The sequence below is a fragment of the Orbicella franksi genome, chromosome 11 (assembly GCF_964199315.1).
Source record: "Orbicella franksi chromosome 11, jaOrbFran1.1, whole genome shotgun sequence".
NCBI lineage: Eukaryota > Metazoa > Cnidaria > Anthozoa > Scleractinia > Merulinidae > Orbicella > Orbicella franksi.
The window spans coordinates 10,137,432-10,149,878 of record NC_138155.1 but is presented as its reverse complement, the minus strand read 5'-3'; the positions used below and the strand labels follow the sequence as shown (position 1 = coordinate 10,149,878).

Genomic DNA, 12,447 nt, shown 5'->3' with positions numbered 1-12,447 from the left:
GGTGCCAATGTCCAAATATGGTTGCTTATTGACACCCTTTAGGTGGCTGAATTCGTTCCCTGGTAAAATCATTTTTAATAAATAATTATTATTACACATTTGAAAAAGATTTCAAGAGAGTTCAACAACAAAAATCAAGATATAGTAGAAGTACAGCAAGATAACCATTTTAAGAATTGAATGAGAATTCAGCAGGTATAAGCTGAAAAAGTTAGGATAGCTTATACTTGAAATAAACATTGCAAGATTTGTATTTAATTAATAGAGACAGATTAACACATTCTATTTTTGCGTTTCTTTATGATGGGGTCTAGTAGTTTCATTAAATTACAGTCCTAATATGAAGGACTGATGTTACTCTACATGTACATGTACATGTTCATGTATATGAATATTATATGGCGCTGCTAATTTTAAGTTGAAGTTGTATTTCTCTATTCCACTGTAAAGCTATAGGTTCATTTCTGAGTTCAGTTTTGACGCATGTAGTGACTTCAGGTGGATTTCACTTGTTGACATTCTTGACTTTAATCAACGTACAAGGATGAAGTTCCAAAGTGTTTCCAACTGTGTAATTATAAGTGCAGTTTGGAGAGCCATTTTATATGCTTTTAACCATGTCTTTTGCAAAGAATGAGTTTCAACAGCTCAAGTGGCAGCTAACACAAACGTTGAAAGCAACTCTCTTTGTAAGCGGGAGTATTTTACATCCATCTGTAATTCTCAGATTAATTCCATGAAGTCTTAAGGATGACAAGTTTGTGTTGTTAAAGCCAGTTTCTATGAAGTCTTTTGAAATTATTTTTTGCAGCTGGTAAACATGTATACCACCAGTAATGGTGTTGTTAATATTAACATCTGCTTACTGTCACTTGCATATTATACTGTAGTTGTTATTGCAGTGTTCATCTGGGTTATATGCATCTGCACAATAGTACAACTTGCTTCACCTGCAATACACAATAAAGATAATAGTCACATATTTTAAAAGGGTATGAAAATGAATGCAGAAAAATGATACATGTATATCTTTAATTTGCTGCCCTTTCCCCTCCCCCCCCCCCCCCTCCTCAACCCCCAATAAAAATAAGCTACTTACCTAAATGTGGTGTCCAAGTGATATTTCTTGCTTTTCTGGAAAGGCTTTAAGAAAGGAAAAGCCAGTTATAAATGGTATGCTTTCCTCAAGAAATATTGGAGCTAAATAATATCTTTGACCTGAAAAATTTATTCTTATGTACAGAATCTGCAAATTCTGGTAGAGTTACATGACAAAATTTTGAATCTCTATGAGGACTAGGAATTTGAGAACATGAAAAGCACAGGAAATCCAAACCATTCTTTGTTTCTGCCAATAAATGTTGTGACTGTTTTCTATATGTGATTCAAATAGTTGCTTGTTACATTTAGATATTTATTTGGTATGTAAAGTTTTATATTTAGCTAAATTAAATATAATTATAATGATCTCATATGATACACATGGTGAATTTTTTTTACCAAATATTCAGACATCTTTCATTGAAATATAAATAGGCTTATGATCACTGTAGTAAGCCTCCAGGGTACCTGCTGATTGTACACATTGTGGTACATTTGTATAAACACGATCTATCTGTGTACGGTAGTCAGTAGTATACTGGTTAATCAACTGAGTGTATCCTTTGTCTGTTGTAAGATATTTTGTTAGAGCTTTTTGTTCTGTGTTTGCCTGCATTAGATCAATATTGAAATCCCCAAGCAGTACAGTTGGAATTGTAGGTTCTATTAATACCGAGTTGTGAAGATGTGTAAGAGCATCAATTAACTGTGAAATTGTAACTTTAGTTTTTGAGCGGTAGATACCAATGACATGAATATTTGGAATTGGTTGGCTTAAAACTGTAACAGTAATTTCCAATTTATTAAAGTTACATCTGTATGGAATTTTAGTACAATTCAAATCATTCTTAATGTACACAGCAGTTCCATAGCAAGTTCTTATGTTAGACTGACTAAAGTGTTTTCTGTAAAGAGTAAATTCACGAAGCTGATATGTATCATCTCTATCTGACAAGCAAAGTTTTGATTCAACAAAAATGTTGACATCAGCTTTTTGAATGTTGTAATCACTTCGCACATCATCTATGTGGAGGTGGAGAGATCTAACATTCTGAAACAAGATTGTTTTTGTTTGGGGTGAATTGTCAGTCTTTGACACTGCTAAAGGCACAAGGCTTGCTTGTGTTCTTAGTCTGTTCATTTCACTTTTAACCTTCTCAGTAACCTTTATTTTGTTTTCATTCAAATTAAGAATATGCAGTGAAGAGCTGTTTCGTACATGGCTCAAGTCAAGATAATGCATGTGCTCTCTTGTGGACGCTGGAAAATCAACAACTGCCACATTTAATGTGTTGCCTTGACAACGGTGAATAGTCTTGGCAGCAGCGGGTCTAAGCAGAAATTGGCGCCAGAGAATTTGACTCGAAATTGTCTTGTTACCTCCAATACTGGTGTCCAATTTCTATCTATAGTTGCATTGTACAAATGTGCATTTTCTCTGCACTGGTTTCTGCCTATGTCAGGATGTGGAAAAGGGACCCAGATAATACTTGGTCCAGTGGAATTTTCAACTCTGTAGTCTATGTTTTCTACGACACACTTTGCACCATTGGTGAGTCCATCAGTCACATCAATATTAGTTGTCAAGTCATATTTTGCTGCAGTTGCTACCGACACTAGCGAATATAAACCCATTGTCTTTGTTGGATCATCTGGGATTTTGTTTTTCATTTGTTTCTTGAGATCATCAGAAATGTCCCCAACTATAATGTCCACAGCCTTAATCTGAGCTTTATCAGCTTTAGAGAGGGTATACAGAGCATTGTTGTGAGCATCTACTGATGCATTTGTAGTAAATAAATGTGCCATGTTCATAGGATAATTATCTTGTTCAGGCCATACATTCAGAAGTCGTTGTTTCAAAATGGATATATCATCTTCAGAGTGATTTCCCTCTCTCAAGCGATTGAGTAGCTGAGCAAATTCTTTGTCATCTTTTTGTCTCATTATTTCTGTCAATTCAAAGAGGGTGAAGTACTCTGTCCAAATGTTAGTTGCAAATTCATCATAGCCAGATTGGGAATTTTCAAAGATCCACTTATCAAAAACTGGCTTAAGCTGGAAAAGATCTCCAACAGTTACCAAGCTTATTCCACCAAACGGTTCATTAGTTCCCATAATTTATTGCAACCTTAAGTTCAAAAAGTTGAACATACCACTTCCAACCATAGAAATCTCATCGATAAATATCACCCTAAGTTTCTTTAGCTTTGTTCTAATGGTATTCAGTCTGTCACTGTCCAGTGCACAATACTCCAATCCTCTATTGGCAGGTATCTTAAAAGCAGCATGTAGTGTATTGCCTTTTATATTGAATGCTGCTTTACCAGTAGGGACAGTCTTGACAACTTTCACATCATCTGGATTTTCCCCAGCGGTGCTATTTAGAAATCTGATAAGAGCTTCGTACAATGCATTTGTAACAGTACTTTTGCCAACTCCAGCACCTCCACTTAAGAATAATCTTAGAGGATCATCTTTTGTTTTAATTGAATGTAAGACGTGATAAAAAAAAAAACTGTCTTTGTTTTTCATTCAAAGAGTGGACAAGTCTTCGATAATCGTGATCAGACATGCGCTTTACAACAAGGTCTTCCTGATCATTACTTCTGGGGAAAATTCCAATATCATCAAGCAAATCATACTGGCTATGCTGCTTGTTTTCGCCGGGGTCAAAGCACCCAAATAGTTCACTAGGCTTGTCTTTAACAGTACAGTCCTGCTGATTGATATGCTCTGCATTTGGAGCGACATTGTCAAAGTTGTCACATTCAGCATTATTCATATCCTCCATTGCTTTATCTAGTATTTCTGAATGGTATTCATACTGATGCCTATTACTGATAACTTCATCCTTAACCTGGTCAAATCTCTCTTGGTAAGTTTGACAGTCTTTGATCAAATCTATGCTTTCCTTCTGCCATGGTATATAAAGCATCAGTTGCTCTCTGTAATGTTTTTCTGGTTCCTTATCTTTATGGTACCTGGCATATCAGATAATTTTAGCCTTCTTTCATTTTACTAGTTTCATGCCCCCTTTCAGTTTGTATTCATTTAGTTTACATTGTGGGTCAGTAACATTAGTGTCAATTGGGTCATCATCAGTGTTTTCCTCAAAATTACTCTCTGGAAGAAAGTCACCAGAAGGTGTGAGTGATGACTCACTAGAATTTGTGTCTTCTTGTATGTCCTTAACACACTCAAACCAAGCAACAAAGTCAGCAAGGCAAAAATTTTCTAATTGTTTTGGTCTCCATTGATACCGCTTTATTATGTTATCAGATTCTATGTCATGTGAACTATCAGGTAACTCTTTCAGCTTTTCCAGTTTCTTTATTAAGAATGTTCTTTCATCTGGAGGTGAGGTACTTATGAACTGAACATCATGAGATGAACGTCTTAGAGGTACTTGTAATACAAGATAAACTGCTTCTTGAGCACTGATTTCAACTGCATTGAGAAATTTGTTTCTGGTATGTCTAACTCTATTTGCAATGTCTTTATTACCTGCCTTTGCTTCTTGGATGCTTTTTCTAGAAGTCTGCTCATACCTCGCTGGCCTTTTGTAATGTAAGACAGTATGTATGTAGCACATACATAAGGATCTAACACATATTGTATGTCCATGTTTGCTTGCCAGGCTTGGAGTAAGTGAGTATTGTCATTGTTGATCCTTATTTCTGATAGTGATCTTTTAAGAAATAATGTGTCACGCTTTATTGTGTTCCTGATAGCTAAGAGATAACTTTCTTCAGTTAATCCTAACTTTTTCAGGAAATCTTCAAAGCTTATATTTTCACCATATTTCATGCTGTCAAGAACCTGTTTAATTTTATCGGAATTTTCTTTTATAAGTTTACTCTCCTTCTCATCATGATAGGACTCCTCAAGTGGTTTCAGTATAATTGTCCTGGGCATTGGTGGCAATGGAAAGTTAAATTGACATACGTTATTCCCTGATCTCTTGCAAGTTTTGGCATGTCTGTGCATTTGCAAATTGACAAGATTTTCCATTTCACTTGAACTGTTTGGCTTGTGGCAGATGATAAATTTATCAACAAATGCAACAACCTCTTCATTGGAATCTTTTTCATACTGTGGTGCATCCTTTATCCAAAACAGTCCATGAATATGTGGGCTTCCTCTTTGCCGAAATTCTACTCTGTAAAAATAATCAGCTATTTCTCCTATAGGTGCAAGACTGCTCTTTAAAACATCACGAATAAACAACTGTACCATGTGGTCAAAATTCCTAGCACAGGTCACAGGATCTTTTTGAATAAGATCTGATTTTTGCTCCCAAGTCATTTGTTGGATTTCATCATCAGTGTACTCTTTTTTTCTCAACAATTCTACCTAAGGTTTTGAGAAGATGAGTCCACCTTGTTTCAGCAGCTGAAAAAGAGCAAAACCATGTTGGGTTGCCAAGTTGACGAATCATTGCAAACAGGTCTTTTTTGCACTTTTCAAAATAAGGTGGTGACCCTCGAACACTTTTTAAAACTCTGAAACCTTCACCTAGGTGTACAAGCTTATTGAGAAAATCTTCAGATTTCAAGTCTCCAGCAGTGAAACATTTCCCTTTCGTCTTACACTTTCTGAGTGAAATACAAGCACTATCCTGAATTTGCTTGATTTGCAGCTTTTTCAGCTTATAAAAGATATTAGGGAGAGACAAGGCAGCTCTCCTATCCTGACTTCTTAATTCCCACTTTGCAATTGTACTGTATGACACAGGGACCTTTCTTTCATTGTTGTCAGGCCTTCGTTTTCCACAAAATATTGAAGGAAATGAAAGGTATTCTGAGTCCTTGTCCAAGAATATCCCTAATGGTTTGTTTCTTTCACCTGGTGCAAAACTAGTAATTTTGTCTGCACTTTCTACTAAGTTGGATTCTTGCAGTAATGTATCTGTAACTCCTGAAGGATGTTCCTCAACTTCACATGAGTCATCATTATTATCAACTATTTTGTCCTGACTATCAACTCCAGTGTTAGCAATGCTGTTATTACTTACATCTTCCATTTTTTCCTTTGAAAGGGCTTCATCAATAGGATTTAGGACACTAGGGTTTTCCACAAATTCTTGCCAATCCTCATTGTTAGTAGAATTAATGTCATTTAGCCATGTATTTTGAACTTCTATACCTTCTCCTTTGAACAAGTCACTTGTGTCTACAAGATATTTGGCTGCATCTAATACTCTCTTAGGTCTAACATTCTGAAAGTGATAATGATGCTTATAACTGAGATGCCTTTTAAGTTTTATAGGAATAGTTTGTGATTCACTCAGTGGCCTTGGGAGACAATGTACTGTGGAAATGACATCACTTGGGACATTTACAATGTTTCCATGAATGGACAACTGACCACCTCACGGATTTGCATAAAAGGTATACGTGGTGATATTAGTCGCTCTTCTACAGATGTCAAATTTAATATATCAGGCTTGTCAAGAAAACCCATTTTACTGGCTTTAGAACAGCTGGGCAACTTGCCTTTCTTCAGATTTGAATCACAAGTTATGCAAATCCATTCAGTGTCATTAACACTTTGAAAATCAGTAATACAGGACTTAACCACATCTTGTGAGCATTACTTGTATTTATTTGCATCACATTTCACTACAGAGGACTTGTACCACAACTGATCACAACAAGTGCATACATATTCTGGGCCATGTGCAATGTTTTTGTGAAACAAATTTATCAAGGAAATTGCATTAGTATCTTTGTTTTTTTGTGCTTGCAACCTGTCACTGCCAAATGTTACTTGTGATACATTTGGGAGATCATGAAAAAGTGTTTCACTAACTCCATTAGCTGTATGGAAACCTGACACTGTTTTGAGCTTTTCTTTGGAATTTCTATTGATTTGTTTAATGTATTCTGGGTTATTGGCTTTCTTTTTTTTGAAAGACTGTTTATTTGTTTTGCTTACAAGCTCTGGCTTATCTGCTTTTCGTTTTTGAACGGATTCCTTATTAATTTCTCTGACATGCTCTGGGTTGTTTAGTTTTCGTTTTCTAACCGACTGCTTGTTAATTTCCCTTATATGCTCCGGGTTAGCTGCTTTTCGTTTTCGAAAGGACTTTCGCTTAGTTTCCCTCACATGTTCCAGGTTCAATTTCCGTTTTTGGGTACCTTGGTTTTGTTTGTCTTTATTTGTTTCACTATTACTGTATCTCCTTTGCATCTCACTTGTAGAAACATAATGAATTTCATCTCCATGCCCCATGTAAATTCTTAGGCTGTCAGCTGTCACATTTATTGGTTCAACAACAGTAACAGGAGAAAAGACTGGATTTGACTCAGTAATATGAATTGATAAGTTAAGGCAGTTAGCAACTGCTTGAATTATGATTGCATCAGCCCATGTTCCCTGATTTGACATTCTTTGTAAATAATCTTGCCAAGAATGCTCAGTGTTACTCTCTATAAATTGTTCAGGGTTATGCACTAAATACTGAACACCAACACTGCGCACATAAAAATGATTATTAGGATTGCCATAAAGTTGATGCGATACAGCTCTAAAAAAGCAATCACCACCTCCTCCAACCTCAACTGCAGTTCTACCTACGTGAGACAATCTTGTTTCTGATTGAGATGCAGAATTTCTAAGTGATGAACTACACAAGGGATTACAAGTCTGTTCTAGATCTGAAGGCCCTGGATTTAATTCAACATCTCCACTAAGTGATATGATTCTGCTAGATAAATGATAAGTTTTAACATGGAGCTGCCTTATTGTTTTGTAAATATTGTTTTCAGTATAAATACAAAACGAAGGTGACTTTTTATGCTTGACTGTCCTCAGTCGAAAAACAAAAAATGAAGCTTACATCTAATAAAACACTTCTTTAGGAAAACAGTAAATTTTGATCTTGTGCATTGGTCAAAGAAATGTCATTACGAGTATATCCGCACAGCATAACCTTAAACATAGATGATGGAAGCAAATACACCGGCACATGAGACTACCACTGCTCTTGAATCTCGTGGCTGAATTTTGTTATTGTCGAGTACATTTGAAAATTGACGATCACCACTGCATTGAAAATTAAACTTACTTGACGTCTGGAGTAGAATTCCATTTTGAAGTTTAGGTTTTGTAATACATGTGTCGATATACTGCTCGAGTACCGTAACAGATTCGCTCTGCTCCTTGGTATTTCATGTCTCAGCGATTTCTCGTCTGATAGGTCACAATTGTTCAGCATTTGGTATTTGGCATTTGTTATTTGGTATAGATTATTTGGCATTTGTACAGCATTTGCTTGATAAGTTTTGACAGTTCTCTCTCAATCTCGCTTTCTACAATTGTGGCATTTAAGTCCCAGCGAGAGGGGAACTCGACGTAAGCTCCTTCGAAGCTACACGTCTCCTGGCTTGCGAATTACCCCGGCCAGTCGAGGGTTTCGATTATGCTTTTGTCCCCGAATATACTAGAGACTTGTTATCAGCATTTTTAGTACAAGCTACATCCATAGCACCGATAATAAAAATCGCCAACAGACAGAAATCAACACGGTAAAAACAACACCCAACAATAACACGAAATGGCGGACCACAGCTCGTTAGAGTTCAGGAAACCATGTGCTTTGTCATGTGACTATTTTCGGAATCGAGCAGTTTCTGAACGAAAGAATCCGATATTTACTAGTACTCGAAAGTGCTCTCATAGACGTAGTCTTTAAAGAAAAAACAAGGAGGCTTACCTTAGCTTCCAGATAACACGGCATTCCCGTCATTTCATTCCTCCTCCGGGTGGCAAAATATTTTTAAGCTTAAACGATTCCGTCAATTCGTCCGCGGACCACGGTCGATAGACATCGTAGCTTTTAAGATTTCGATGCAAGTATCGTCGCTTTTAGGATTTCGATGTATATATCTCGCAGCTAGTGTTCCTTAGCGTAATAACTCCCCTTTTTTCAACCCACGGAGGAATCCCTGTTTACAGATCGAACGAAAACCCATCTTCGACCTCCGTGCGGCGTTACGCCATCTTGTTGGACAAAAATTTACGCCTCTCTAGTACCCCCATAAAAGAAGCCAACATTTGCCAAGAAGTGTTTGGGACAAAAACAATACTTACACGGGGAGGTAAAAAATAAAAAGGTTTAATCCAACTTTAATGAATAAATTAATCAGAATCGAGTGAGTGAGTGAGTGCCATTCGACTAATTCGATTGCCTTCTAAGCTCGTGGAATGACTTACGTCATCCATGAGCAAAAAGGAAACAGACAAACAAATAACAAAAACAAAAACAAGCAAACAAAACCTGACGTTGTCAGTGGCTCAGTTCTCTGTAGCAAAAACCTGAAGCGCCTCATCACGAATTCGCTTTCAGTTCTTCAGACAGATAAAGACGGTGTAAATTAAATATTCAATAGCTAGTTTTCGACGCAACTACAATAGCCTCCACGGCATGTCTCCTGGCAGAAGCAAGGAAAATAAGTTCTCGTTAGATATTTATTTATCAATTATTTTTTGAGGAGAAGTGATGGAATGATGGATAAGGAATTATGCATTTCATTTCAAATACAGCTAAAATGAAAATAGCTGTTCATATTTTAAGGTGGCTTCATGCTTGCAGTTAAGAGTAATTCTATGAAATACGTCGACTGAGACGAAATGCGTCACTTCAGGATGTAGATGCGCGCATAGAGGACACGCACTATTAAGGAATAGTGAAATTGACAGTTGCTGTCTGTAGAAGGCAATTGGTAAAAAGTAAATAATTTCCTGAATTAGAAGTTTTCTTTTTGACTAATTTAAATGAATAGATATCTTTGTTTTTCTTAGCTATTGATGGGATAAGCGCAGTACATCTATACATTAAAGCTGCTTTTAAAATGACGGACGATTTCAAAAGGGTTGTTCCGTTTACATGTAAGAGTCTGCAACCAGCCATGTGCCTGAGATGCCCTTCACAATCAATAACTCTCCGTTTCTCTGTGTACACGCCTTGCAGGTTCATCAAAATACAACATAATTGGTTAAAGCACAAATTCTTAAAGGCTTCTCTTCTTTCTTTTGGGGAATTTGGTGTCCTGCAAATGTAAATAAAGCTGCACCTGCTTAATTGATCAAGTAAGAAATATTCCATGCACTGAAAACCGAGAGACCAGAAATTTCGAGCATCTACTAAACAAGATTTTATGTGTTTTTTTTTTTAGTGTATTTCATTTCATACGTGTTTCGACAACGAAAAGTAAAAAGGACGATGCAAACTTTTACTCATCTAAAATGACCCTATTGGAACCATTGCAAAGGGCATACGTTTACATAAGGGGATATTTTTCCGGAGAAATAAACGAATACGAAAGTTCTAATCCAAAAGGCACCAAAAGCAAACTTATTGCGTCTGTTTTTACCAGTATATTAAATTTGAGGCCGCCAATTGCCCAACATCCTTTTGATTTCTCTAGCCCTTTCTTCAGCGACATAATCAAAACAAAAACAAACGCTCGCAAAGCATTCGGTCGACAGAAAGTCTTTAAAAGGCCGGATTGGGTTTAAGGACGCATTTAAATAAACGAGAGTTGCAGTTAATCCCCAAATGATATCAAGAAGTGGAGACGATCCATGAGTAGTAAAGATAACTAAGACTATACTGTATGGGAGAAAACAAGCTAGTAATGCCTTAAGTACCCATATCGCAGTAGTCACTGTCTTTCTGTATCTTGCTATATTCAAGGGAGCCTCTCCACTCTCCGGTGGTCCTTGGTGTTGGTGAATTTGAGTATGTTGGTGGCGAAGTGTGAGGAAAATCTTCGAATACGAAAATGTTGAGACAAAAATGCAAAGTAAGATTATTGTGTAATGCAACTTTTTGCGATAGTGAGGTTCCAAAACGATATCAATGCAAAAGTTATGCTGGGTATCCAATAGAAGATAACAACTGCTCTAACCCGTCTTGAAGTTACTACTTGTCTGTATCTCAACCCCAAAATCAGAGCGAGTAGTCTATCAACACTAATCGCAGACAGCGTTAGCAAAGAAACTGCAGATAATATTGTAAAACTGACTGTCGAAAGGGCTGCGGAATAAAAACAAAGATCAGTCAATCGGTATTCCGTTGCTAGGAAAGCGGGGTTTAAAGCAGAGCTTGGCTCTGAAGTAAGGCCGACCAACAGATCAGTAATTGCAAGGCAGCGGTATAAGAGTTTGGAAGGTGGACGTAGAGATGTCTCCTTGTATAACGCAACTAAGATCAAAGTATTTCCTAGAAATGCGGTAACGGAGAAGAGGCTGTTTAAAGCAGACAGAAAAAATCAATGTTTTCCTGATAAACGGTCTGTACAAAACAGGGCTTGAATAGTCTTGCTGCAGTCTTCCTTGTCGGTAGAGTTTTCCATTGCAAACTGAGTTCTGGTTTTTTTTCTTTTTTTTTTTTTGAAGCAGCTGTCTTAAAAAGGCATCCGATACTCAAATCTAGGATTTAAGTCGAAAAGATGCTGCAAACTTTAAGAAACGGTACAAATGTACCTTCGGTTTAACTCTCAGACACTACAAAAGCTATTACTGATAGTCAATTTCTGTAGAATCATCGTTTCTTTGTGATGAGCGTAATACTGATCTAATCGCTCTATATCTGTTAAAGGAAGCTTAAAACCACAGCGTAATATTATTTTAGTTAATGCCGTCCGTTTTGGATGTTTGACACACTTGTTATTGATGTTTAATTGTTTGGCCACAGTTTGATGTATATATTGGATTTACATATTCATGTTTAAGTCAAACGAGCTAAACATCTGTCAGTCAGGCGATTTTCCTTACGGCGAGTCCTCTGTAGCCCTTGAATTTCAATCTGCCAACTTTGCTGCATGAAAGTTTTCTGCTTGAATTCAATGACAACGTTGTTAAGATTCGATAGTTCGTATTTCTCTGTTAGATTCAGATCAGAACTAGTTGAAATCGATTTAGTTTTTTTCGATGGTAGTAAACTGAAGTGAACGCCGGTGAAACTTGCAGTCGCATAAATTTATCTTCGTTTAAGTTTTGCTGCATTTTGTCTTCGCCGCTACTATTTGGCATCACACGATAACACCGTTAGACTCGCAGGCTGAGCACAACTGAAATAATTTGTGCTCTCCTTAGTGCTCCGTGACGCCGTTAACACAACTGACCTCCACACCTGCCTGGCAAGTTTAGCTAAGTTTAACAGTTGTTAATGTCGAGGCTCCTACACTATGCAATAAACGATTGAATTTTGAAAACCTAGTCTTTTTAGAGATAATGAAGAAATTATTTTTAGACAAAGTGATACAGTATGTGATGATATAAACTTGCAAAAAGTTGCCTATTATCTTAGGACTCGCAAAATTATAGTTATGCTAA

General features: G+C 36.8%; 1 long non-coding RNA gene and 2 pseudogenes across 1 annotated transcript; all 3 read right to left on the bottom strand.

The window, feature by feature from the left end:
- Positions 1-698: 698 nt before the first annotated feature.
- On the bottom strand, positions 699-9,117 carry LOC145502726 (uncharacterized). Its single transcript, XR_014051386.1, has 3 exons — positions 8,822-9,117; positions 1,100-1,134; positions 699-950 (listed from the first exon to the last, which is right to left on the bottom strand). It is a non-coding gene; the product is annotated as an uncharacterized LOC145502726 (long non-coding RNA).
- On the bottom strand, positions 1,587-5,409 carry LOC145502725 (uncharacterized; annotated as a pseudogene).
- Positions 9,118-10,488: 1,371 nt separating the features above from the next.
- Positions 10,489-11,596, bottom strand: LOC145502076 (histamine H2 receptor-like; annotated as a pseudogene).
- Positions 11,597-12,447: the final 851 nt, after the last annotated feature.